We start from the raw sequence: 6,151 nt of genomic DNA, 5'->3' as shown, positions 1-6,151 counted from the left end.
GAATGTAAACTACACTATATACATATATAGACCACGTTATTGGTCCAGGGATGTGAGACTAATTGAGAAGGTTATTAAACTAAAGTAAGCTATTATGCCTAATAAAAACATCAGGCCTACATGTTAAGGACTAACAAAAACTATCCTTTATTAGAGAAGGACAAGCAACAAGAAAATGAAATCATGAATGTAGGGGTCTCTGACCAGTCTGCCATTAATTCAGTACTTCCACTTTTACCAGAGTATTTTTAACACAAGTATCTGTACTTCTACTTGAGTGTGGGCAGTGAGTACTTTTGCCATCTCTGGATGTGAAGTTGAAAAGGGTGTCAATCAGGATGTGGATTTTACAATGTCTGAACTCATAGCATAGCCATGCTAGGCACTGGATATAAAGCTCCAGGGCAAGACTAATTATATTATTCCAATTTAGGAATTGGTTGGTATTGAAATGTGCTGTATTTATATAGCGCTTTTCTAGTCTTAACGACTACTCAAAGCGCTTTTACATCATACAGGAAACATTCACCATTCATTCACACACATTTGTACACTGTGGCAGAGGCTGCCGTACAAGGTGCCACCTGCTCATCAGATACACACTCACACACATTCACACTCCGATGCGCGGGGGCAACTTGAGGTTCAGTGTCTTGCCCAAGGACACTTTGACATGGGACTGCAGGGCCAGGGGTCAAACCGCCAACCTTCCGATTGGCAGGCGACCGCTCTACCACTGAGCCACAGCAGCCCCTTATTGAGATTCTTTAATCAAATCTGGAGGGATGGAATTATACCATCTAGTTAGAAAAGTGCAATAATATTACCATTTAACAAACCGGGTAAGGACCCAGCTAGTCCTGGTAACTATAGACCCACACCTATGCAAATGCATGGAGAGGATAATAGTTTGCAGTGTATCACATATATTGTAACAGAAAGGATTACTGACTAATGTATAAAATGGATTTTGAAAAGGATGTCCTACAACAGATGCGGCGTCTACTCTTTATATGTCTGTGTAAGCCTCTCCTCTCTTCTAAGCGTAGCTCCCATGGTGCCAATTTAATGCTACGAAGCCTTCACCTGCAGTTAGCATCCCAATCACTGCTATTCATTTTAGCGCCACTTTGACAGTGAATAACTTTACATCTGAAGCGTTTCAAGACTCTATTTGTCCATTGTTTATCTCTAAAGAAACACGACACTGTATAAAAGGCTCCATTAACTTGTAGCTCACGTTATGGCTCAGTAGCAGACGTTTTTCATAAAAAAAGGCTAACCATTTTGTCATAATTACACAACTTGCTCCGGCGTAGTCGACAAATCACCGTTCTGTCAGGAGAAGCTCACAGGCAGTTTCGATTTACATCAGCTGTTTAGGTTTAATTACCAACGTTAACTAGCATGTTAGTTAGAAGTAATTAGCCTGTGCTTTTGTTATCTCCCAACATATACCTACGCTAGGGTGACCAGACATCCCCGGTTGTTTCCGGGGACAGTCCCCGGCTGGATCTGTCCCCGGTTTCACTGTGACTGACAGACCCAAAATTGGAATGAAAGAAAGAAAACATTGACCAAACGGAATTGCGGTCAAGCCAGCCGACACTCGGATCTCCGTCGTCAAATCAGCCGACACTTATTTTGTTGTGCACTCTTTTACCAGCAGATATGGTAAATACATACACAACGGCCCAGCTTGACTAGCGAACAATACACCTGTGACTACTTCCGGTTTTCAAAATAAGGTGTTAATACTAAGTACATTTAAAACAAGATTATTGGATTAAATTCACCATAAGTAAAAAATATGTAACCCTTGTCTGTCCCTTATACAAAACAAATACAAATCCAATAATCTGAAAGAAATGTGTTGTTGGAGTTATTCTTTGTTGATAACATTAAAGGGGTGATAGAATGCAAAACCGATTTTACCTTGTCATAGGTGAATAACGACAGTTCAGTGAGTAAATAGGACATACATAGAAGCTCAAAATCCCATTGACATGCCTTTCCTCTGAATATCTCACATTTTGAAACTGCCGCTGAAAACGGACGAATCCCAACAAAGCCAAAAGATGACGTCAAGATCTCAAAACCTGTAGCTTTGTCACGCCCATGGCTGTATTAGGATAGGGTGACCAGACGTCCCCGGTTTCCGGGGACAGTCCCCGATTTCCGGGGACAGTCCCCGATTTTGGCTACTGTTCCCCGGCTGGATCTGTCCCCGGAAATGTCCCCGGTTTTCACTGTGACTGAAAACCCGAATTGGAATGAAAGAAAGAAAAAACTGACAAAATGTAGCCAACATCGCACCACCCACACACCGCGGGTCCAGGCGCCAGAGCCCGCGCTGCTCAGAGATGTTTTAGAGAGCCGTTTTTACGATGCTAAAATCACTGATTATTTACATGGTCTGGTGCGTTTAGCGAACGCAATTTCGCGGACTTTTTAGTTTTTAAAAAGGATCTTAATCTTTACACGAAGGTCGACCTCCTTAAATCTTCCCATAATGTTGTCAGACACTTGGAATATTAATCTAGTCTGTTAGCAGCTAAACAAGAACTTTATGAACGTAAATACAAGCTGGACAATAAGAACAGCTCTAGGTCTAGTGTCCCCGTTTTAAGTTTTACAAATAAAAACACTACTTGTTTTGGAGGTAAATACCTTCTGAGCTGAAAATGTCCCCTGATTTTGTCTGAGATCGGTCACCTTATTAGGAGAACCTAGACATAAAAGAGTAGACGCCGCATTGGTAGGCTGAGCGCGAGAAATCCAGCCGCCATCTTGGACCTGTCATACTCGTTACTTAGCAGCAGAAAATGCAAGATGCCAGAGCACTGTGCAGCATATTCCTGCTCAGATCGGCGGATTTTTTTTTACTTACTCTTTAACTCTGGGTTCTGTAAAGCATTTGTTCTGTGTTTTGAAAATTGCTACATAGTTAAGTTTTGGTTTTAAAGGAGATTCACCAAGTAAATGTGCAGTTTAAACAAAACTGCCACTTTCATTTCATAGCCTACTGCTACTTTAAATAAATACTGGTACGCGTGCTTTGTAAGGGGTGAACGGAATATCGTTACACACACATCGTTATAAGTGAGTATGACCTACATTATTCTGGGTCCTAAAGCAGCAGTAATGTATGCTTATGTGTTATTACATTGGGATTGTCACTGGTTTAGTTGGGATTTGTTTGATAAGACTTGCATGTTACTCTTATTATATATATATATATAATATATATAGATGAATAGATATGTATATATATATTATGAGCCTTTTCAATAGCAATGTGCTGAGTAAAGTCAACACAACATAAAGAGTGGATCTGTCACATACTTATGTATAAAAGCTGAGACAACTGGTCTTTATCGAATATATCGAAAGTCGCGTAATGCAATATATAGTTTATTTGTGGAGCTGTCCATGTACTTTATGCATTTTATACTGTACAACCAGTAGAACATGTCCTGTTCTGTAGACATGGTCCTTAGTTATTTATATTTAACTTTATTATATATTTATACGGTCCAACCAGTAGAACACGTCCCTGTTCTGTAGCATGGTCCCTTAGTTATTTATATTATAACTTTATGTATATATTTATACTGTCCAACCAGTAGAACGCTCGTTTCTGTAACATGGTCCTAGTTATTTATTTATGTTGGACAGTCCAATATGACTGTCAGTTGAAATAAACCTTTTGTTGTAAAAAACTTGTTATTTGTCAATAATTTTTATGTGGGCCCACAGGGAGCAGAGCGCATTATTCAATCCTCAAATCATATAGCTTGCACCTGTTAATGTTTTAAATGTTAAAGGGCTTGCAATATTTAAAAGTATATCCAAAATGATTACACTAGTCATAAAGACGTATTGAATCTATAATGTGTAATTCCGGATAGTCAAACTTAGCTTTTAACGTTAAAGGGCTTGCCATATTATAATGTTAAAAGTGCTTCATACCTTGGGCCCAATTTGCATACAGATATCTGCAACGTCATTTTGCCTAGTCAAAACTCAATTCAAGATATCTGTAATTACATTTTGACTAGGCAGAATGAAAGTTAAAGATATCTCAAATTTCAGATATCTCTAATAAAATTTATTCAAGATATTTATATCTTGATAATAGATATCTACTAGTAAATTACAATATACCCTAATTCCAGTTTGAGATATCTACAACGTCATTTTGACTAGTCATAATTCCAGTTACAGATATCTACAACGTCATTTCTCCTAGTCAAAACTTAATTTAAGATATCTGAAAAGGACCATATAGATATCTTGAATTGAGTTGAATTAAAGATATCTTGAACTGGAGTTATGACTAGTCAGTATCACATTGTAGATATCTCAAACTGGAATTACAGATATCTACAATTCAGTTGCAATATCCGTAATTCACATAGTGGATATCTGCAACGAATTGTAGATATCTGGAATGATAAACCACATACAAATGAATGGCAAACGTGATGTAACTTGTCAAGGGAGATGTCTTGTGGGATTCTAAAGTTACAATTGTGGATAAGAAGAATTTATTAGCGGATATCCGAAATGTTCTTTTTGACTAACTAAACTGAATTAAAGATATCTGCAACACATATCCAGTCTAGCTTTAAATGTTAAAATGGCTTGCCATAGACTTGCAACTTTCAGACACGTTGCTACGTCACAACTACGTCGTCAAGCTCAGTTGGAGGCTGCGCAGTAACGCACAGCTATCACCCGAAAAGAGCTTCTTTTTTCCTTCACTGGTCGCCGTCCAGAACAACGGGATCTTTTGGTCAATTTCTTTAACTGTCTATGGACTGCCCGCTGACTTGACAGCGGATTTTGTCACCGCCCCCGGCTGCTGCCGCCTGCTCTCGTCCACTTTACAGGCGAGCGCAGTTCATCTCGAACCAGCCTGTTGTTGTTTTTATTTATAAATTCATCCGAGCAGCGGTCAAACTAAACCATTTGATTTGTTAAGAACGCGTCTTTGATTAAAGAGGACTTGTGACAGTCAACCGCTAAGACACAACATGGCGACCACCATTAGCACTCAGCGGGGACAGTAACGTTTACACAGGGGCTCTGCGTTGTTAAACTGCAGTTTATCAACATGTCTGACAGTTTAATTTACCTTCGTCTGTATAGCGACCTAGAGACGCTATCACCTAACGTTAGCGGTATTATAACAAGCCATAATGGTAGCTTAGTTAGCTAAAACATTAGCTAACAGTCTCTGGGTTAAACGTCAAACCCGCTCTATTCAGTGCTGGCTGTAAAGACAACACATTGCTACCTTGTTCTAAAGGTTCCACTGCTAATACCGTTGCCTGTTAGTAATTTAGGACTAGCTAGGTGGGTGGGAAGTCTTTGCGTTGTGTTCAAGTGCAACTTTTTAGCAAAGACATAGGCGATGTGAAGGACGCCAGAGTAGGTCTTCGTAGCCACTAGCAAGTTCTTTGCTGTCTGCTTGGTGTGCTAGGGCCTTAACCACGTACAGACACACCTACTGCTTTCTGCTATCAGCGCACGGTTCTTGATGTACTGACCTCAGACCAGCATATATCCCGATGTAGCTAAACCCTTCTTCTGCATTAGGATAACAGAGTGCCATCAACTTGAATAAAACATTATAAAACAGAAAAGTTTTTTTCTCAAAAAATCTAAATAGGTAGAGTTAAAATTATGCAGCATTAAAATTTCTTCAAGTACAATTACTTAGTACATGTTAGGCTAACGTAGTAAATGTAAATCATTCACTTATCTCTGTCTCTCCCTGACTCTTGGCAAGATGTCAGTGTCCTCACCTGTTGGCCATGGTTGTCAGTTGTGGGTCTTTTGGATTACCTCAACTAAATTAATCTGTAGTTTCATCACAGTTTAAATAAAAGTTTTGGATCGCTGCAAACATTAATGGGTCTTTGCCCATGCTGCACCCATTTCATGAAAATGGGTCTAGTAGTTTTTCCCTTGGCCTGCTGACGACAAATAAACCACCGCCAAAACATTCCTTAGTGGAGGTATAATTAGGATTGGGGAATACAGCATCGATACAGCATAGTATCACAATATTTTTCATTGTATCAATACATAAGTATATATTTTATTATGTGTTAGTCACTATGTTGATTGACAATCCCATTTG

This window comes from Etheostoma spectabile, chromosome 15 (assembly GCF_008692095.1).
Source record: "Etheostoma spectabile isolate EspeVRDwgs_2016 chromosome 15, UIUC_Espe_1.0, whole genome shotgun sequence".
NCBI lineage: Eukaryota > Metazoa > Chordata > Actinopteri > Perciformes > Percidae > Etheostoma > Etheostoma spectabile.
The sequence above is the reverse complement of the archived record's forward strand: the minus strand, read 5'-3'. Positions refer to the sequence as shown.